This window comes from Sarcophilus harrisii, chromosome 3 (genome assembly GCF_902635505.1).
Source record: "Sarcophilus harrisii chromosome 3, mSarHar1.11, whole genome shotgun sequence".
Lineage (NCBI taxonomy): Eukaryota > Metazoa > Chordata > Mammalia > Dasyuromorphia > Dasyuridae > Sarcophilus > Sarcophilus harrisii.
This window is the reverse complement of record NC_045428.1, coordinates 146,598,782-146,622,478: the sequence shown is the minus strand read 5'-3', so window position 1 is coordinate 146,622,478 and position 23,697 is coordinate 146,598,782. Positions and strand designations below refer to the sequence as shown.

At 34.2% G+C, this 23,697-nt stretch overlaps 1 protein-coding gene across 3 annotated transcripts in view; it reads right to left on the bottom strand.

The window, feature by feature from the left end:
* The window catches only part of FARP1 (FERM, ARH/RhoGEF and pleckstrin domain protein 1), a 308,923-nt gene that overhangs the window by 158,968 nt on the left and 126,258 nt on the right, over positions 1-23,697 (bottom strand). The window lies entirely within an intron of this gene.

Here is a 23,697-nt window from a genome sequence, read left to right as displayed (position 1 = left end):
AACCTACATAGCCTTGCCAATATTCCCTGAGGGACACAAAAGAACAGGTCTAGAAAGAAGAGAGATTGATGAAAAGGAGAAAGAAAAACAGTAAAAGTATCAAATCAAACCCAAAGAGTGATTACACAGAGTAAGAAAGGAAGGTAAATCTCAAGAGAGAGTTTGTGGGAAAGGAGCTGCCAAATGACTAAAGAAAATGGAATGACAGGAGATTTTTAAAAAGCCAAAAATTAACAGCAATTAGATACACAGCATAGCCTGGAGAAGATTAGTTTTAAGATCTAGGGAAACTTAGAACACCATGGTCTAGTAATACTGGAAAATTCCTAATTCCTAAGTTCTATCTTCAGAGGAGTTCAAAGGACATATATTTAACCCCCTTCTCCACTCTTTTATTCCTATGCTGTGAATGAAATAAATGATTTATTGAACAAAAACCTTCAACATTTGGACACAGAATTTCACAATTATCTTTGGTTTCTCAATAAATGAACTGGGATAGATAAAAAATCCTAAGTGGAAATCTCATTTCATTAGATTAAAATACATTTTTCGCCCACCTTCCTTCCTTAAATTAAAAAGGAGAGGGAGGACAGAGAAGCTCTGGATAGATGATCATAAGGCTGGAAGAAAACAAATGGGAGTTCACTTAAGTAACACTCCTTTGAAATATGGTTTTATGTCAACAAACTCTACAGTTAAAGCACAGGTTTAATAATATAACACATTTTATGGCAGTATTCCTTCCTATCATTCAGAATCTCCCAACATTTTTCTAGTGTTTATATTTAAGAAAAACTTACATATATAGTGATTGATATCCTACTGATCCTTTAAATCCAATTTTGGATTTGATCAGTCTCTAAGCCTCTGTGAATCAACATTCTAAGACATAAAACAGCCTCATATCTTCCCCACCCCTAAAGTCCAAAAGCCTTCTTCCCAAAACTGCTCAATTAAATATGCATGCTATGTCTGCATTTTTATGCAGCTGCACATAAAAGTTATGCACAGCTGTATATAATAATAATAATGACATTTGCTTCATCTTTATGTATACCTATTTATCTATATTGAGATTTGTTCCAGTTAGAAGCAAAGAAAGAGGATTCAACAGCATTATTTTAGAAATGCCATTAACATTATAATATCTAGGGAAACCAGGAGTGACACGAAGATGAGGACCTAGACATAAGATGATATAAATTATTTAAATGATCTGAATCCTTATTTGAGAAAAGTAAGTTGATGTCACTTTATCCTAAGTATAAAGCTAGCCTGGACATTACACTAAGAAAAAATGACTAGAGGGAAAGAGAGGAAGTCAGGCATAGATGGACAGACAATGATGTTCAAATAACATTAAATTCTCATTTTTGTTTCTGTCTTTGATGCTTCTTGTATATATCTTTTAAATTTAAATTTGCCTGCTTGAAGCAAGATAATCATAGAAAGAAAGATCTAAAGTATTTCTGCTTGAATACTTATTACTTCATAGGCACTATCCTTATGGAGTGAAAAGAGTGGAGGATGTCCTAAGTCTTCACAACTTAGGTTTTCTCTTTATTCTTTTTCTCTTCTCTCCTTTCCATTGCTTTTTTTTTCCCGGGGGGTGAAGGGAAGGAGTAATAGAAAACTTAAGCAAAATGCTTTTACTCTTTTTTTTTTCCCCTTTCTTATTCTTGTCCTTTGCTCTTCTGCTCTATCACTTTTTTCTTTAGTTCTTCCTCCTTCTGGATCCTCTACAAATCCTTGCATTCCCCTCCTTCATTCTATTAGTTACTTATTATACTGCCTATTATAGTAAGAATTAAGATTTGAAAGGATTTCTTCCTCCCTGGCTCTCACTGACAAATCTAACTAAACAGTACTATTTAAATTAAGTGTTCCAGCAGACATGACATGTTGTTAGGAAAGCAAAAAAGCCACTGACCTTTAACTGTTCCATCAGGAGGCAATTGTGCTCAGAGTAAAATTCCATTCATCAAATACCTGGATGAGGAATTCTAAATCACCTTCCAATAAACCTTATAAAATCCCTTTAGCCTGTTGTTAAAGTTAACCAATTATAAATAAATCAATGTCATTTAATGAATACTTACAGAACATTCTGAAATAACATCCAATCTCAGAAATAACCTCAAATCCATTACTTTCTCTGGATAAGAAATAATTTACTATTTTTATATGTAGAACAGCCATGCAATCCAAAGAAGTGACCTTTTAACGACACAGGGTAAAGAAACTAAAAGGAATTAAGCCCCAAAAAATCATCCATTGACAACCAATTTCTTCTCAATGTGTATGCCCATGGAATTTCTACCCAAAAGGGCAGAGCTGAATTGCTATTTAAAGGGACATCAGAAAGGGACAGGTAATTTCTCTTTCTATAGAAGTTAGATGAAAGATGTGGTCTTACATTTCTTAATTCTATGCCAATGAAAAGAAGGAAGAGGCATAAAATGAAAAGGTAAATACTGTAATGAATAAAGCTATCTTCCAGCTTAGATACTACATGTCACTGAAGTCACTGTGATTTGCTTATATCTGTAGTGATAATCCATATCTGTGTACATATGTAGACATATGTATGTACACTTATTTGTGTATGTATGTAAGTATATTTTAAAATAAAAACAAACAAATTTTATATTACCTTATCACTCTACTCTGAGAGCATTCCCTTTGCTCATTTACAAAGTCTGGATATTCTCTGACTACCTGGAATCCTTTACCCCTGCTTCCCTTTATTACTTATATTTCCACTCCACAATCCTGAGCTTCAGTGTTCTCCTTTTGTAGCTGTAAGCAATAATCCACAATCATCTATCCTAAAAGTTAATTTATTGGGAAGAACTGCAGCTTGTATTCAGAATAAAATGGCAAAGAATACTAGAACTTTAGATGAAGAAAGGACCTTAGAGATAGTTTAATACACGCACACACATATATCAGAAAAATACGGTCCAACAAACTTACTAAGATTATGATTCTTATTAGCTCAGAGTTTTGACTATGAAACCTAATGGGGGCACTGGAGTCCCTATTACCTATAGAATTTTTGTTCGGTTTATATCCCTTAACCATGATTTTAGCTCATGTGGTACCTTCTATCAGCTCTCATTGCTTGCTTACCCTAGATCAGGTCCTAATTACTTCTAACATAGAAGATTATAATAGTCTATTACTCTCAATCTCTTTCTCTTCTAATTCACCCCTCACATGGTGAGGGAAGAGAGGGAGGTGATGGCAAAGAGAAAATGGGAAAGGAATAAGCATTTGCATAATGCTGACTATGTACCAGGAATTATGCTTGAAAATAATATCTCATTGGATCTTCATAACTATGGGGCAAGGGAGCTAAGTGTTATTTATTATTTCAATTTTACACATGAGGAAACAGGCTAAAAGTTCCTTGCCCAGTGTCACACAACTAGTGGTCATATCTGAACACAGGCCTTTCTTTCTCTAGGCTTTCATTAGCCTTCTTACCTGTTGTACTACCTAGCTGATCCTAAGCATCATGGCTAATATGATCTTTCCCAGAATATAAGTCTGATTATATCACTGCATTGATCCAAAATTTCTAATGGCTTCCTATTTCTTCCCAAATTAAATACAAACTTTTTAGCTTGGCATTCAAGGATCTCTACAATCTGTTTCTAATTTACTTTTCTAATTTCCTGTCACTCCATTTTTTATTCAAAACTCCTAACTAACCATATGACTGTTTCCCCAATATCCCCCTGTACAACTATACATGTCTTGGAATGGACTTCTCTCCCCCTCCCCAATATTCTCATCTCTATCTCATCTTTTGAATCTTTATAAAAGGCTGAAATGAAATGTTATTTCCTCTTTGAAAGATTTTTGATTCTCCAAATAAGAAATGATTTTTATTGCTTCAATTTCTCAGTCTACTCTGCTTGCATGAATCCATTTTCTAACATATTATAATATATGTGTATATTTTATCTTTTCTATTGGAATGTGGTTTGTTTGTTTTTTATTTTCATTTTTATGCCTCCAGGACCTAGGAAAGCCTGCTGAACACAGTAGGTATTTAATGCTTATTCAATTAAATTGAACCTAAATTTCAATGGCTTCCTCTTTGCTCCAAATAACATACAAATTCTTATAATCTAAACATAGATTAGAGCTGGGAGTGTCCTTAAAAGTCATTATACAGATGATAACTGAAGTACACAATGGTTATGTGACTTGTTCAGGGTCACACAGCATCTAAGTAATCTAGCTCTTCCCAATTCAGAGTCCAACATTCTATCCACTATGGTGCCTCTCACAAAATCTTCAGTTGGGCATTTAAAGTCCTTCAAAACCCAATGCAAACCTATCTTTCTAGAATGATTCTACGTGAATCAGCCTAATGCACTCTATATTATATTTCCCACCTCACTAGCTTTACTTCTTTACTTCAACTTCAGAAAATCCTAAGCTCAAGCTCAAAAACCAACTCTTTAAAGAGTTCTTTTCTGATAGCCCCAATTGTTAGTGGATACTCTATTATTGCTTTGGATTTATTTTGAACATACATAGTGTGTGTGTGTGTGTGTGTGTGTGTGTGTGTATGTATATATACATACATATATATCTATATATACACACACATTTGTTTATTTACTTATCTGTCCATGTATTATGTCCTCCTAGTAAAATGAAAATTCACTGAAGATACAGACTGTCTCATTTTTACATTTGTATCCTCAACATGTAACACATCAGCAAGCACTTAATAAATATTTCTTAAGCAGTTTAAAGAGGTTAGATAGAAAGCAAGCAGATGGGCCAGGGAAAGGTATCAATCTTTCATTTACCTCAGGGTGCCTGGTGCTATTTGCTATGCCAATAAAATCTGTCAATGTCCCAAAAGGGATGTCAACTTTGAGAATAGGTGAGTTAAAATGAAAAGAAATAAGGGACATTGTGTTTTAATGATGCTTCAAGCTCTCACCAAAGAAAACATGGCAATTAGCCATACAGCAAAGCTATGCTTAGATGATAGCTGGAAGAGAACAAGAGCCAGATTAGCACCAAGAAAACTATGATAGTCACCTCTGGTCAGATTAAAGTTATTTTGGGATAAAATTTCTGTACTCTATAACTCATTAAGCCAATACTTTGTGAGCTATTTTATTCTGCCTCTCCTCATTAATTGCTAAAATCTTCTTCTGGGCACTCCCCCCCCCAAAAAAAAAATCCACCATCTATCTTATCTGATTTGAACCTGATTCACTCTTGAGGGACTTGGCGTATTCCAAAGGTCAAGCTAGTTTTGATAGTAGATGATAGGAAGATATCTTGCCAACTCAACAACTCTACATTGTGGTTCTGAACTAGAAATCTAGAACAAAATAAAACTTCAGGTAAAATTGAGAGTAGGATTTCCATGTGATTTTACCCTTCCTATGTAAAATCATTTCTTTGAATTTGTTTGTATCACACCTGTTTTCAAGAGGTGTGTGTGAATGTGAATTCTTTGCTGTTTGTTCTTAATTATCTAGTTAATACAAGTGAGTGGAACCTCGAATAATTACAAAACCACTGGCAATTCAAAAGGCATTTATACTAGATTTTGGTTGATGTTATATCATACCCACTAGGTCCAATTCTCAACCAATTCCCCCATTGAGACTGGAAAATCAACAGTCTAGATTCCCAGCCATGGAAATTGAATAAAATGGGGATGTAGAAAAAGGCTGATAGGGTCAACCCAAAAAGTAGATCATCTACCAACTTTGGATCAAGATATTCATTAAGAATTTTGTCCTTCCGGGAAGGTCTTTATGACCAAAGAAGAACTAGAGATCATTACTGATCACAAAATAGAAAATTTCGATTATACCAAACTGAAAAGTTTTTGTACAAACAAAACTAATGCAAACAAGATTAGAAGGGAAGCAATAAACTGGGAAAATATTTTTACAGTCAAAGGTTCTGATAAAGGCCTCATTTCCAAAATATATAGAGAATTAACTCTAATTCATAAAAAACCAAGCCATTCTCCAATTGAAAAATGGTCAAAGGATATGAACAGACAATTCTCAGATGAAGAAATTGAAACTATTTCTAGTCATATGAAAAGATGCTCCAAGTCATTATTAATCAGAGAAATGCAAATTAAGACAACTCTAAGATACCACTACACACCTGTCAGATTGGCTAAGATGACAGGAAAAAATAATGATGATTGTTGGAGGGGATGCGGGAAAACTGGGACATTGATGCATTGTTCGTGGAGTTGTGAACGAATCCAACCATTTTGGAGAGTAGTTTGGAACTATGCTCAAAAAGTTATCAAACTGTGCATACCCTTTGATCCAGCAGTGTTACTACTAGGATTATATCCCAAAGAGATTATAAAGAAGGGAAAGGGACCTGTTTGTGCAGAATGTTTGTGGCAGCCCTTTTGTAGTGGCTAAAACTGGAAACTGAATGGATGTCCATCGGTTGGAGAATGGCTGAATAAATTGTGGTATATGAATATTATGGAATATTACTGTTCTGTAAGAAATGACCAACAGGATGATTTCAGAAAGGCCTGGAGAGACTTAACTTAACTGATGCTGAGTGAAATGAGCAGGACCAGGAGATCATTATATACTTCAACAACAATACTAGATGATGACCAGTTCTGATGGACCAGGCCATCCTCAGCAACGTAGATCAACCAAATCATTTCCAATGGAACAGTAATGAACTGAACCAGCTAGCCTAGAAAAAGAACTCTGGGAGATGACTAAAACCATTACATTGAATTCTAATCCCTATATTTATGCCTACATGCATTTTTGATTTCTTCACAAGCTAATTGTACAATATTTCAGAGTCTGATTCTTTTTGTACAGCAAAATAACGTTTTGGTCATGTATACTTATTGTGTATCTAATTTATATTTTAATGTATTTAACATCTACTGGTCATCCTGTCATCTGGGGGAGGGGGTGGGGTGGGGGTAATAGGTAAAAAATTGGAACAAGAGGTTTGGCAATTGTTAATGCTGTAAAGTTACCCATGCATATATCCTGTAAATAAAAGGCTATTAAATTAAAAAAAAAAAAAAAGAATTTTGTCCTTCCAAAATTAGAAGGGATGCAACAAATGGGGGAAAAATTTACATTCAGGGGTTCTTCATCTGATAACTGCCTGATCATATTCTTTGGCCATTTACCAATTGGAGAACAGCTTAAATTCTTATAAATTTGAGTCAATTCTCTATTTAGAAATGAGGTCTTTATCATAACCCTTGAATGTAAAAAAATTTCCCCCAGTTTATTGCTTCCCTTCTAATTTTGTCTGCATTGATTTTATATTAAGTTAAAAAGCTTTTGTACAAATAATCAAAATTATCCATTTTGCATTCAATAATGTACTCTAGTTCTTCTTTTGTCACGAATTCCTTCCTTCTCCACAGTTCTGAGAGATAAACTATCCTTTGTTCTTCTAATTTGCTTTTAACATCATTCTTTATGTCTAAATTATGAATCCATTTCAACCTTATCTTGATATAGGGTGTGGGCTAATGCCTAGTTTCTGCCATACTAATTTCCATTTTCCCAACAGTTTTTGTCAAATAGTGAGTTCTTAACCCCAAATCTGGAATCTTTGGGTTTGTCAAACAATAGATTATTATAGTCATTGACTATTTTGTCCTGTAAACAAGGATATCATTTTGACTTTTTATTTGCTTTTTTATTTTTCATGTTTTAATTAAAGTTTTTCATTTTCAAAACATATGCAAGGATAATTTTTTTCAACATTGATCCTTGAAAAACCTTGTGTTCCAATTTCCTCCCCTTCCCCCAACCCCCTCCTATAGATGGCACGTAGTTCAATATATGGTAAATGTGGTAAAATTAGGTTAAATCCAACATAGGCATATATATTTAAACAATTATACGTTGTATAATTGTATAAATTGTATAAATTATACAATTTATACAATTATCTTGCTGCACAAGAAAAATCAGATCAAAAAGTAAAAAAAATGAGAAAGAAAATAAAATTTAAGCAAACCATAACAGAAAAAGTGAAAATGCTGTGTTGTAACCCACCCTTAGTTCCCACAGTCAATATAGCAATATGTAATAATGTCTGTATAATATTGTCATAGTCCCATAGCAATATGTAATATAGGTCTGCAAGAGGAAAGAGCCTGAATGCACTGTAATATAAAGGGTTTTTCTAAAAATTCTGAGTATAGATGGCTCTCATCATTACAAGATCATTGGAAGAGGTCTGAATCATCTCATTGTTCAAAAGAGACACATCCATCAGAATTGATCAAGGGATATAATTTTGAAAAGAAACAACAATATTATCAGGAAACATTAACATTGGGGTTATCAGACTTTCCCCAATACCTCTGCAAACCCATCTGAAATTAGTTTGATTTCTCTCATAGGGAGAAATAAAGGAAAGCATATACCACTAAGAAGCACAGCAACATAACTGATAATTCACTCATCAGAAACAGAATAAAAATCAAAGAATTTTCAGGGTTAGAAGATGTCTTAAAGATAATTTAATACCAAGTCCAATTTTTTTACTAGATGCGAAATATTAGAGGTCATCTAATTCAAATATTTTACCTTATTTTTAGGGAAAAAAAACGAGGCCAAGAGAAGTGGCCAAGGTCAGACAGCTGGTCAGTGGCAGAGTCATGACTAATAATTTTTAGCCAAGCAACATTCCACCCTATCTCAAGCCTCCCAACCCATAAGTTCCATTTCAAGACACTGTCATAGCCTTTCTGTAGATTTAGATATAGTTTTTCAACATAGAATAGATTGGTAATTAACACTTTTAATCATCTTTACTACCCAAAATAAGTCATAATTCCATCTAAGTCAAACAAAGCCTTTTGCCTTTCCTGCTTTCATTCAAGGAAGCTCAGCAATAAAAGAATGAAGGGGTTTATGGTGGTTAAGACTGTGGCACATCTATAAAAAATATTGTTTAAGGAAAAGTAGCCCTTATTAGGGAAATGAATATTTCTCAGAAGGATAAATGGATAAATGCCACATGTGAGATGTGTTGCTTCAGTTTTGAAATTTGGTCAGTATGATTAAGACAAGCACACAAAACATACTTCCCCATATTTGTGCCTTGTTTGTATTTTACATGGTCTCAATTTTTCACTTCCAAGGAATTTCTTTATGTGTTTTTAATATCATGTACCATACTTTCTTTTTTGTCTTTAAAAGGTATAAATTAAAGTATTTCAAGTCCTCATCTTAATCAATCTCCCTTTAGCACTAACTCCTATGAAAATTAGGAGTTGATTTAATAAAGAACTGAAGTCTAAGAAGTCTAAGACATCCATGTCACAGCAATGGCATGAAACCTAAATAAAACATATACGAATGCCAAGCTTTAGTCATTGCCAGGAAAATTATAAATGGGAAAAGACAAAAACAAAGACACTTAAAACGTGGCTTAGAAAACTGACACCTTCATACAACCATTGATTCAATTCTTCTCAAGCAAGCCAAACAATAAAAGTACTGTTTTTCATAATCAGACTGATCTGACATACTCAAGAAGCATGAGAAAGCCTTCATCTCCTCACCCAAAAGAGTGTGCACTGACAAATGAACTCTGAAAATGAAATAGATCACTGTAAAGAAATGCAAGGTCCCTAGAGAAGAGATATACCATGTGAGATATAGGACACTTTTCTGGTTTAACCCCGAAGAAAAGAAGAATGTCATAGCTGGAAAGACTTAGAGGCTAATGATTCTGCTCCACTTCATTTTCCAGATGAGAAAACTGAGGCTCCAGCAGATTAAGTGATTTGTCCAAAGTCACACAGCTGCTAAGTGCCAAAGCCAAGATTTAAAACTGGCAAAAGCATTTCCATCCCCAAAGCCAACTTCTTTTCACTATACTGCATTGTCTCTTACAACCTGAGGCTCCTACCCTCCTAGTTAGTATAGTTCGGATAGAGTATAGAGCAATATGTAATATATCTGTAAGAGGAAAGAGCCTGGATGCACTGTAATATAAAGGGTTTTTCTAAAAAGGGATAGCTTATTAACAATACCATAATCTAAAGCATTGCTTTGAAGTAAGGAAAGGAGTTATGATAAACTACTGAACTGAAAGGGAACTTTAATTTCTAGGTTTTTTTAAGTCTTAAAGTCATGGGATCATAAAATCATAGATTTAGGATGTTAGAGGTCATTGAATCTAATCCTTTCATTTTTACAGGGAATGAAATTGAAGCGTAGAGTGGTTAAACAATTTGCCCATAGTCACACAGCAAGTAAGTATAAAAAAGAGAATCTGAACTTAGGTCTCTTCCTGACTCCAAGTCTAGCACTTTATTCACTTATTCCCATAGTAGTTTAAACATTTCAGTCTTATTTGACTTCATTCCATTTTTGATTCCATTTGGGGGTTTCTTGGCAAAGATACACAAGTAGTTTGCCATTTCTTTCTCCAGCTCAATTTACAGGTAAAGAAATGGAAGCAAATAGGGTTAAGTGACTTGCCCAGGGTCACAAAGCTAGTATTTGAATCCATTTTTTTAAAATGGCATGAGGGATTTGAAACATTTTGTAATTCTAAGAGTACAAGCTGAAAAGATTCCAGGTGAACATCAAAATCAAATAGCATTTATTCCATGTTTCCACACACATCCTAGTAGCTCAATTTGCTTCCTTTCTTCTTTATACTCTAGAAATTTCCACATCGTGAATTAAATTATTTATGTAATTTTTAGGGTTGATAACTTTAGACCCGGTAAGATCCCCATAACTGACAATAGTCCAGGATGGCTCTGCAAATGAACAGAGGTCCCCCCAAAACTACTTGTATGCACTTTAGAAGAAATTTCACCAACTGACAATCTGGGGACTAAGAAACCTGATATTATTATTCATTATCACCTGAGATCATAGGTTTAGAGCCAGATCCAGTCCAACCCCTTCCTTTTACCAATGTGGAAACTGAGACTCAAGGATATTAAGTGTTTTGCCAAAGGCCATAGTATGACAGTAAATGTCAGTCAGAATTTGAACTCTGGTCCTACAACTCCAAAGTCAATGCTCCTTCCACAGCATCTCCTGCTTCAATCTTTCGTTTAGGATAGATACATTAAAAATCAATCAAATGTCATGCCATGAGTAGTTTAGTGGGGGAAGATAGGAATAAAACATAAGCCAGTCTCTGCCTCAAAAAATCAGCATTTGGTAGCTGACAATCTTTGTACCAGAACCTAGTGATCTAAAGGGGATAATTTTTTCTTTTAGCCTAAGGTTGAACTCAATGAATACCTAATTTAGATAGAAATCAATGAAGTCCTCCCAGCTGGTTTGATTTAATACCTAGCATATTCTTGGTACCCAAGAGGAGTTAGTAAGAAGAAATGATTAAAAAGCAATTTCAGATACATTTAAATACATTAAAGCAGAAAGGGAGTAGGCGTTTTCATTGAAACTGTAATATTTTATCTCATATTGCAATGAGGAAACTATATAGAAGAAGGCTTTAGAGAGACAGAAACAAAGCTAAATTCAGAAATATCCATTACCAATTAATTAAATGCTTTAGCATAAATGCTTTCTAAAAATGTATTGGGTATAATCTTTATATATTACATAAACTCTCATCTGCTTCCTCCTAACTGCTTATGGTTACAAATTATTTGCCTCAACATTCCACTGAAATGATTAACGAATCATCTCTCTGCCTAAGACTTCTCAGAAAAAAAATAAAAATTCCTTAGGAATATTGTTACCAATTGTATAAAATTCTTCTAATTTATAAATTCAAGTTTCTTAGACAATTATCCAAGTCAAGTCATTAATGTATCTCTTTGGAACTAGAATCATGTATTTCTTTACTCCCTGTCTCTTTTGACAATTATGCTGCCACTGAGGAACACATATTTATATACACAAACAAGACTAGAATGTGAGCTGAGAAAGGGAGAACAATTTTAATTTATAGTCAAATTTTCAGTACTTCAAAAACAGCTTCCCAATTTCCATCAAAATCACTTTCAGCCATCCATGTTTTAAATTAAGACAAGGTATGAGTTCTTGGCTGGTATACATCTTGTTCTCAGTCTATGAGAGATTCTGTGAAGATGGGAGATATGATGGAAGCCAAAGAAAGACAAAGAGATAGAGAAATGATAGCATAAAACCAGCACACAGGAATTCTGAATCATGGCCAAATAATTTATACATTTATTCATTGCAGTCTGGAAAGCTAGAAAAGCCTGGCCCGGCAAGACTAGGAAAATGTTCAATGAAATGTATTTTCTCCATGTCTTTCAGGATAATTGGAAGGGAAAGGAAAGTACATTTCATTCACTTGTATGGGTTCTATTTGCATCTGAATGTTACATAATCATAGGCTCTAAAGTCAGAAGGTATTGAGAGGCTATCCAATCCAAGCCCCTCTTTTTACAAAAGAACAAATGGAATCATACAGAGACTAAGTGACTTGTTCAGGGTTACACAGCTCATAAAGCAACATCTGAAAGAGGCTTCCAAACTTCAAATCCTGTACTCTATCCATAAAAGTTTGCAGAAAGATTATAATTCCTTTCTTACAATCCCACAGGGAACTGTGTCTATTTCCCTTTGGTGTTAGGAAACCTAGACTCAAATCACGACTCAAATAAATCACCTCTCAGCTAAAATCCCTTATTTGTAAAATGAAGCTGGCATCATTTATATTATGTCAACATCTTACAGGTCTGTCAAAATGAAAGTATTCTGTAAATCATAAGAATATTATATCAATGAGAAGTCAATCTTCCTCCCCTCAGTTCCTATTGGCACCTGTACTTCTCATTTAATATTTTCCCCCCATTATCATCAAAACTCCTTGAGGCAGGGGGGCTGATTTTGTTTTTTCTTGTTGTTTTTTTAATTTTTCTTTGTATCCCCAGGGCTTAGTACAATGTAAATGCTAAATAAATGCTTGTTGAATGATTGAAATCTTAAGATCTGGATTCAAGTCCTGCTGGGCCAATGCTGCATGATCCATTTAACCTTTGGGGCAAATCATTTAATGTTTCTAGGTCTCAAAGTCCTTACATTAAAAAAAAAAGTGGGTAACTAATACTCTATAGACTTGAGAAGAGTTGTTATGTAGGATTTCCTTTTAAAATCTCAAAGTGGCTCATATGTTCTTACTATATTGAAAGAAGGATTGCTACATTGCAAAGAAGTTGGCTTTGAAAAGAGGAACACCTGGTTCAGATCCCACTTGTGACACTTTTCTAGCTTTGTGACCTAAAGCAAGCCATTTAAGCTACAGAAACATACTATGGTGAAAGGAGTACTGGATTTGGAGTCAAATAACTTGAGTTTGCCTTTTTACTGACTGGGTGGTCTTGAGCAAATCACTTCACAAAGCAACATCCCAGTTTCCTTGTCTGTTAAATAAGAAGGTTGCACAAAATGATTTAGTGATTTTTTTTACCAATTCCAAATCTATAAAGCCTAAAAACATCTCTGAGATCCAATTTCACCATCTGTGAAATGATGAAGATAACTGTAATTACCTTCATAAGGTAGTTGTTAAACTCAGAAGAGCTAAAATATGTAAAAACAAAATAAAACTTTATAACCTTTAAAGCACTATGTTTATTAACATTGTTGTTATAACATCTAACATGTTACACACAATTAACAGGGAATGAATAAAAGACTGAAAGGTAATCAGTTACTACTAGCATATATAAAACAACCAGAAACTTTCAGTCACCCAGTCACAGCTAACTGAAATTCACAAATAATCCATAAGAACTCATTTTATATAACAGATTTAGTCATTTCACACCTCTTATCTCTACAGTTTTCCCCCCCTCTTTTCTCCCCCCCCCTCCATGAGAAGGAAGGAAATAAAAAGTTCAGTTCCAAAATAGATATTTTTCAAGTACTCTGGCATTCTTATTCTCCATGATTAACTAATCAGAGCTTAAAGAGTCATAGAAACTAGATTAGTCTTAGTATATGCAGGTCGGGGGGAATGGAGAAAACAGTAACAAGTTTGCTATGCAACATGCTCCCCAAAATGAGCTGATTCAAATTTCATTCAAACAACAAGAAGGAGCAGCTAGGAATCAGAATCATCTACAAATGAAACAATTTATGAAAGAAACAGTAAACTTCTTCATGATCCCCATAAATTAAAGGTGGATCCACATCTCCTAAAACCATTTGTGCAATGGGTGTGAAGCATGATGAGTTTGCTGAGGAAATTAACTTGGAATCAAATAGCTGTTTTATTTTTATTTAAATATGACACTTGATTAAACCTTATCATTCCATCTAAAGCTTGACTACAGCCTCAAGAGTTTGAGCTGCATTAAAATCCCTAAATACAAACTGTCATAATCAAAGGATAAGAAGATTGTGAAGCTGTTCTCTTGGCCAAAAGACACTGCTTTACAGAATAATTAAACTATTACCTCATTTGTGTTAGGACACCTGCAACAAAATTGCTTCACAGAAACAAACTCACAGATGGCTTCAAGAGGCTTAAGTCCACAAAAATAAATGTTCATGGACTTATTAGTTACTTGGAAAAAAATGTTAGTACACTATGTATACTTCCCTAGGCAAGTGAATTATCTAATTAGCTGCAAATGAATAGCTGTATTTTAGTTTCCAGTTGACTACATATAGTCCTACTCTAGCCTTCTGTCAGCAAGAACAAATCAACAGTGGAATTACAAAATTTGTGTAGTTCATCTGACTTACAGTTTTTGAACTGAGTTCAAATTCTAACTTTATATTTTCTCCCTATCTAATCTTGGATAAATTTCTCCAATTTTCTGGATCTCATTGTCCCCACCTGTAAATGGAACTGGATCATTCATGTCTGTTACAATTCTAAATTGATGATCCAAAAAATAATCTCATTAATAATAAATGCAGTGATGCTCTAAATTACAAGAAAGCATTTAGTTTTTCTTTGAGCTTAAAATCAAGTTGACAAATTTGAAACTTGAATTTCCCCCAACATACCACTCCAATAATTCTATTCTACAACCACTTTTAAGTGCCCACTACAATACAAGGATAACATGCAGGACACTAGAAACTAAAATGGAGGAGGGGAGGAACACAATAACAATCTCTACCCTTGAGGAATTTCTAATCTAATATAAAGTAGAAACTGCTTCATGTTAAATTCCCATAAAATTTAGAGAGAAATCTTAGAAGTCATTTGTCAAATTCTTCATTTTAGAGACAAGCAAACTGAGACACAAGGAAGTTAAGATTCATCCAAGGTCACCCAGCTAGTAACTAGCAAAGTCACAATCTGAATGTCTTTTGACATTACATCTATTGCTCTTTCCAATATATTTTTGCAGAGAAAGTCGAGAAAATCTGTTGCTTTGATAAAATTGCATGCATACACACATACACACACACACACATTCCTTTATAGATTTTTAATACTATGTGAAAAATTTTAATCTGTTCTCTTCCAGGTGCCCCCCAAAAACTGAACAAAGGTTAATACAAATTCAAGCTGCTCTTTTTTTCTCCAGGAGGGCAGAAGAGAGATTTAATCCAAATAGAAGTGGAGTAAAAACTCTCTCTGACTGCAAAGAAATGATTGCAAAGAAATTAACTAACAAACAAGATTAATATCATAAACGCATGTTTCAAACTGATTTAACTAAATATAATTTTTAACCTTTTTCAATACACATTACATTTTTATCTGACAAATTCAGTGCTTTTCAAAGTTACCTGATAGTTCTAGATTTGAAAGTGTTAAACTAAACAGATAAATTTGATCAAGTTTTTTCAAAGTGACATGTCTTTTAAATAAAAGTAACTCAAGAGGAAAGTACTTGTAGCAATTCATTGATTTTATTCATTTTGACTAATAAAAGGGAAGTAGACATATGAAGAGGGGGAAGAAACTTAAAAATTGGGCTAATCCAAGATTTTCATGAACTGATAAGACTTTGCTATGAGTTTCATGGCTGCTAAAATAAAAATACAACAAGGAAAATTAAATATGTAAACTCAGTCCTTAATGCTGACCAGAGTTCATAATTTATAGTTAGAAGGGTCACTCAAGAGTTCAAGTGGTACTTTTATTTTATAAAGAGAGTGAGATCCAGGAAGACTGAAAAGGTAGACTTTCTGACAGCGTGTGAAAATAAATATAACTAGAATTTCATTAAGATATTAATGCATAAGAGCTAATAAATCTATTCCTTTATCCCCTGTCTTTCAGTAAGTCTTCCTATAATCCCTATTCAATATCAAAGAAATTTATACTCAAGTTTATCATTAAAAGAAAGAAAAGATTAATTTTGATAGTATAATAATTTAGTAAATAACTCAGGTTGGGAATCCCTACATTAAAATTAGCTACTTCTACTAGCTATCTAATGACATTCTTAGGTTTGGAATTTTCTGCGTCATTTAGACTTGGAACTTCACTATTTGAGTTTTCCTTATTTAAAGTATTACATATTTGCTAATGATGCTACACTACACCAGAAATACCCTCACAGTAAATTCACATGCTAACTTAAAAGTCCTATCAATGATATATTAAAAGGACAAGTTGCACAAATAAGCCAGTCAGGCCAATTAAGGAAAACAAAGTTAAAGACATATCACTCTGTAGTATAGATACCTTCCCGGCAAGATTACACTTCCACAGATTTCTTTTCCACAAAGGAGTTGCAACACTGTTAGTACAACTGAATTTGCCACGAGAATCAGCCATATACATTGAAGAATTCTATATCCACCAAAAGACATGGATATAACTTACATCAGGATACTAGAAGTAACTGAAGCACATGAGATGATAAATCCACGTTCCTACAGAGTAAGTGATGACTTTAGACTGCAGGTCTGGATATCTGTGTTCTGAATACATAAAAGTCTGTACCATATGTCACCTGCCATGCAGAACTGCTTCTCTTCTGAACTTCTCCAATTCTCTGCCAATGAAGCAGTGTCTAGGGTCTTTTAGCTAACAATAGCTTTAATACTGGGAATGTGAAAAATTTCCCAAGTCTATTCTCTTGGCTGGATACTAAGAAGAGATGATAGTCTTTCAGCAAAAAGCTTAGGATCAGCTGAGTAATTCAGGATTGATTTTTTTCCTGTGGACTTTAAAGCATTTTCCTCTCTTGAGTCTAAGAGGATAGTAAAAGGATTGTTGCTGAAAGATTTTCATTCATTGAAATTATTTGTTGGTCTTCAGTCATTTTTCAGTCATGTTTGACTCCTTGTGACCCTTTTTGAGGGTTTTCTTGGCAAACACCATTAAAGTGGTTTGCCATTTCCTTCTCCAGCTCATTTTATAAATGAGGAAAGTGACACAAAGTTAAGTGATTTACCCAAAAGTTATCAGGTCCTACCAAAAGTCTGAAGCTAAATCTAAAAACAGGCCCAGCACTCTATCCACTGAACTAGCCATCATTCAGACAGATGATACCGAAGAGCAAATCAGCCCATATTCCAGCCAGCTCTTCCTTCACATAGGATGCCACTTTCTCAAGTCAACTGGCCAGGATTAAAGCTTTTCTCCAAACAGATCTCCTGCATCAACCTGCAGAACTTCTCTACCTTTAGTTAGTTGGTCCCAGCTATTTTCAGATCCCATAAGCTTCTGAGTTCCATGTGCTTTTGCATTCTGGTTTCTGATATATGCTTCTCTAAGCAATTTGCCTTCCCTCTATTTTTTCAAACTGGCTTTTCATCTTTCTTAATTTCTCAATCCATGTACTTCATTATATGTAGTAAATCACCTCTATCGTAGATTGAGAAACCCCAAATTCATTTATTTGTCAGATAAAAATAATTTCAAGAATTAAATCCATGGTTCCAAAACAGCTCCCTCTCCCAGTTTCCCAGCATTAAACCTCCAAGTGCTAAAAACAATCACATGTAAATTAATTTTTGGTTAAAAAAAAGTATCAGTGAATACTTTCACTTCTGAGGGACATGCTTTCACTTTGTTTTTCTCAGAACTATATGGATCTATCCTCAAGCAATTTTTTTTCCTGATAGGCAGTTTTTCTCTTGGGTTTTTTCAGAATTGCCTGCATTATTTCTCAAATAGCTTTTGTTTCACACGTTCTTTTCGGCCTCTTTCTGTTAAAGAAATGGATGTAAAGGGCAATGTACCTTAAATATGTATTCTTTCTTACCTTATTAATCATCCACTACTGCTAAGTTTAAGCTCCATTCCTTTCAAATGTTTTACTTGATTACTTCTACCCACAGTGATCTAAGAAATATGGTGCAAAATAAAGCAATTAGACTAGATGATCCTAAAGATCTGATCCAGCTTGAACTTCTTGGATTCTACCTCCAGCTCTGTCACTTTAAAAAGTCACTTAATTTTTCTGGACTTCAAGTTTCTACAGATATAAAATGAAGGGGTGTTCGACCAAATTCTTTAAAGTTCCTTTTCACTTTTACATTCTAGGAAAGCCTCTCCTTTCAATTTCTGCAACACACAAGCACTTAATTATATTCCATCTTGTATTTTTGCAATTGTTTCCTATGCATTGATTTTTGTCTCTCTAATGAGACTGTGTTTATGAAATCAGAAATCAGTGTCATACTTTTTTTTCTCTTCCAGAAAGCTTGTATGATAGAAGATAGTCTGCTAGTGAATAAATAGCTACTTAAGTGACCTCCATACACAGGCCAAAAAAAATAACAGCTTTTTCAAAATACTAGGTGCACAATACGAGGAAACTTCTGTGAAGTTTAGACACTTAGCCACATTCTAAGTGAATGATTAGTTCATTTTTGAAGGCATACTTGTGGCTCTTATCTAAGGTTTCTCTAGTTCCAGACATGCTTTGGAGTAGAAGTTACTCCCAACTCTAAAATTCTATGACTGTAGGTTATTAAAGAAAGAAATGCTGCCATTTGCCCGAGTAAAAACTCACATTCAAGTTTAGCCTCTGACCTTTACTGGTAGTGTCTCCCTATGCAAGTCACTGAACTCATCATGCTCCAGGCAATCTTCAAAATTTGAGATTCTTAACCTGGAGTCTAGGAACTTGTTTTTTAAAATATGTTGATAACCACATTTCAATACAATTGGTTTCTTTTGTTTTATACATATTATGTGTGGGTGGGTGGGTGCATATATAATTTATTTTTTAATTTTGTGCACTTAAAATATTGTGAGATCAGATCCAGTCTGAAGCTTCTGTTTTCTAGACTAAATATGTCCAGTTACTCCAAATGATCCTCCTGAGATACAGACTCAAGGATCTTCACCATCTTGGTTGTTCTCCTTTGAGTAGTACTCTCTAATTTATCAATTTTCTTCTTGAATTTTGGTTCCCCAAAATAAATGTTTCCAGATGTGGTATGAAGAAGGTAAAATTAGTAGAACTATCACCTTGCCTTTTTTTAAACTAATACAAGTTTATAGGAGTTTTGGAGGGCTTTCACATAACACTACTGATTCATACTGAGCTGGCAGTCCAGTAAAATCTTTTCTAAATTGCTATCTAATAATACCTCCTTAATCTTGCACTTGTGAAGTTATCCCTATTGAATGCCTCAATTTTTACCTTGCTATTTTCCTTTTCTGTTTTATCTTCACTTCATTTTTTCACATTTACCTTTTATGGACTGGCCACAAGATTTACTTTGACTAGTTACTTTATCAGCTCCCCAGTTAATCCCCTTAAATTCTGTGGACATCAAGGTCTCTTTGAAGTCAGAACTCTTAATTTTTAACTAATGTTTGATGCAAAAAATATCAGAGTTCTGGTTAAGTACTAATTAAACAGGATTTTACTGTACTCTTCATAAAAACAATCACATACCAGATTTCCTATATATATATATATATATATATAACACAGTCCTACTCAAGACAAAATACTGGCTAACAGCTAATTATTTTACTACAGAATATGATTTTAACAGCCAGTTTTCAGATGAAGAAATTGAAGCCATTTGTAGTCATATGAAAAGGTGCTCTAAATCACTATTGATCAGAGAAATGCAAATTAAGACAACTCTGAGATACTACTACACACCTCTCAGGTTGGCTAAGATGACAGGAAAAAATAATGATGAATGTTGGAGGAGATGTGGGAAAAGTTCCATACTAATATATTATTGGTGGAATTGTGAATGGATCCAAAAATTCTGGAGAGCAATTTGGAACTATGCCCAAAGGGTTATCATACTGTGCATACCCTTTCATCCAGCAATGTTTCTATTGACTTGTATCCCAAACAGATCTTAAAGAGAAAGCGACCCATATGTGCAAAAATGTTTGTGGCAGCTCTTTTTGTAATAGTGAGAAACTGGAAACTAAGTAGATGCCCAGCAATTGGGGAATGGCTGAATAAATTATGGTATATGAATGTTATGGAATATTATTGTTTTGTAAGAAGTAATCAGCAGGATAATTACAGGGAGGCCTAGAGAGGTTTACATAAACGAATGCTAAGTGAAATGAGCAGAACCAGGAGATCATGGTATATGGCAACAATAAGATTATATGATGATCAATTCTGGTGGACATGGTTCTTTCTAACAATGAGATGATTCAGGCCAGTTCCAATAGTCTTGTGATGAAGAAAACCATCTATCTACACCCAGAGAGAGGACAGTGAGAACTGAATGTGGACAGCAACATAGTATTTTCACTTTTTGTTGTGGTTTGCTTGAATTTTATTTCCTTTCTCATTTTTTCAACTTTTTGATCTGATTTTTCTTGTGTAGCAAGATAATTGTATAAATATGTATACCTATATTGGATTTAACATATATTTTTACCATGTTTAACATATATTGGATTACATGTCATCTAGGAGAGGGGGTAGGGAGAAGGGGGAGAAAAATTGGAATACAAGGTTTTACAAGGGTCAATGCTGAAAAATTATCCTTGCATATGTTTTGAAAATAAAAAACTTCAATAACAATTTAATATAAACAAAAAATAAAAAAGAATATGATTTTATATCCCCCACAACTATTGAAGGAAGACTATTAACATTAGTAATAAAAGAATAAGCAATATTTTTACAAAATCTTCTCGTGGAAAATAAGTAAAAGGCACTATAAGAAGACTAATTAGACTTTTTTTTAAAAAATCTGTACCTTAAGCATCACTGTGGTTTCAAGCTTTGGATTTTTAGTATGTGTGTGTGTGTTTTAATTCTGTCATCCTCATGGCCACTTTATCTAGAACAGGGGTCCTCAAACTTTTTAAATAGGGGGTCAGTTCACTGTCCCTCCGACTGTTGGAGGGCCAGACTATAGTAAAAGCAAAAACTTTGTTTTGTGGGCTTTAAATAAAGAAACTTCATAGCCCTGAGCGAGGGGGATAAATGTTCTCAGCTGCTACATCTGGCCCACAGCCCGTAGTTTGAGGACCTCTGAAGCTATCAGGCCTTGGTAAAGTTAAACTATATAAGCTAAATTCCAAAAAAAAAAAAAAATGTTTAGTTTAGAAAAATCATTGAAAAATGGGAAAAAAAAAAAAAAACTCTTCCACTAAACTGGAACACCTATTTTAGCTGGTCAGTATGTTGTTTCTTCAGTATGAAAATATATTTTAGAAATTCAAATAAGATTCCATGATCTTAAGGAATATTGCAGTTTCATTATATAAGTGCCTATTAACCTAGAACTCTATTAAAAATATGCCTAGGGGCAGCCAAGTGGCACAGGAGATAGAGCACCAGCCCAGAAGTCGGGAGGACCCAAGTTCAAATATGACTTCAGACACTTAAAACCTCTTACCTGTGACCCTGGGCAAGTCACTTAACCCCAATTGCCTCAGGAAAGGAAATGAGAGGAAAGGAAAAAGGGGAGAAGAGGGGAAGGGGAAGGAGGGGAGGGGAGGAGAGGAGAAGGGAAGGAAGGGGATGGGGATGAGAAGGAAAGGGAAGGGAGGGGAGGAGAGGAAAAGGGAAGGAAGGGGATGGGGATGAGAAGGAAAGGGAAGGGAGAGGAAGAAAGAAGATCCTATCTTTACTATTCAGAAAGAAGAAAGGAAGAGTCTATCTTTACTATTCAAATGGGCTAAGAAAAAAAAGGATCCCAGTGGATAGACTCTTGGCTAGGTTTCAGGGTACCTGCATTCAAATCCTATTTCAGGTACTTACGATTCTGACTCATTTTTCTCATTTGTAAAACAAGACTCAATGGTGTGTGTAGGTTTCCACTAGTTCTATAACTATGATCATATGAATGCTTTTCCCAGATTTTATGCATGATCATCTTTACATTTATCCTGTCATTATCTCTCTCCCATTTTTATTTCTATATGTTTTTACAAGGTGATAAAAATGTCAAAGCTTACAAGGTATCCCATACTTATTACATTTTAAATAGACTTCTTCCTGAAGCATCTCAAAGTGTTTAACTTAATTTCAAGTGAGACGGGTTTCCAAATCACACTGTAGGACAGATTACATCTGGAAAGGTTTCTAATAGGCAGCTACAGACAACCACAGTATATAAAGAGAATCTCTTTAAATTCTAAAAGAGAAGGTCTTTGCTGAAGTGAGTGCTTTTGATACCTCCCACTTTTAGCAGACTCCATTATTTAGAGCCTGGAGGATATCTTACTCACTAACGTACTTAGAGCTGCTGCTCACCTAATATGAGGCATAACTTTTATAGTTGGGATTTTAAACATGAAATGTTTTATTAGGAAATTGAGAGGCAGTATGACATAGTGGATAGAAAGCCAGATGGAACCCAAAAAGAATTAGATTCAAGACATATATTTGATGCTGATTAACTGAGTGACCCCAGGAAGGTCATTTTACTTGTTAGAAATCTAGGCTAGATATATCAAGCACATTCTTGAGCTGTCACAATATATACTAGGATGGCCTAAACTAGATTAAAATGTAATTGGAAAATATTTAACAAAATAAATAAAAACATAATACAACACAGATGATGTTGATTTGTGGTTTTCTAAGTCAACATATGGCTTGCAGGGATTTCTTTCTATTTGAGTATGGTACCATTTTCTTTAGGTTATACCAAAAGTATTTAAGTTGCAGAGAAGGTAAAGATCTGTACTGTAGAAGGGAATTTCCTTATCCAGAAAAATCTTAAATCCATGAAATCACAAGTTTAGCTTCTACTTTATCCTATTAAAAAGTCACTAAACAAACATCAATAAAAAACATGTGCATGTATTTAGTAGATCCTAACAAATTAATTTCATTGACTTAATGAATGTGGGTAGAGGTATAAAATGGCAAAACTCCCTAATATCAGAGAACCAGAATAAAATATAATGGAGAAATGTTTAAGAAAACAAATAAAAATACAATTTACAAATAAAAATATCAGTTGTTTTAATTATATTCAATTTTTCATGACTCTATATTTGGGGATTTTCTGGCAAAGATACTGAAGTGGTTTGCCATTTTCTTCTCCAGTTTATTTTACAGATGAAGAAATCGAGGCAGAGAGACTTGAACAGGATTACACAGCTAATAGATGTCTAAAATCAGATTTGAATTCAAGAAAATGGCTTTTCCTTACCCCAGGTCCAGTGCTCTATCCATTGCACTAGGTAGCTGCCCACAAAATATAAAACAACACAGACAATGTTAATAATCTGTGGTGTTTTTAAATCAATTTGCAATCAATGGGAATCCATTTCTATTTGAGTTTGATACCACTGAGGGTTGTATCACTGGAGGAAATGGAATGG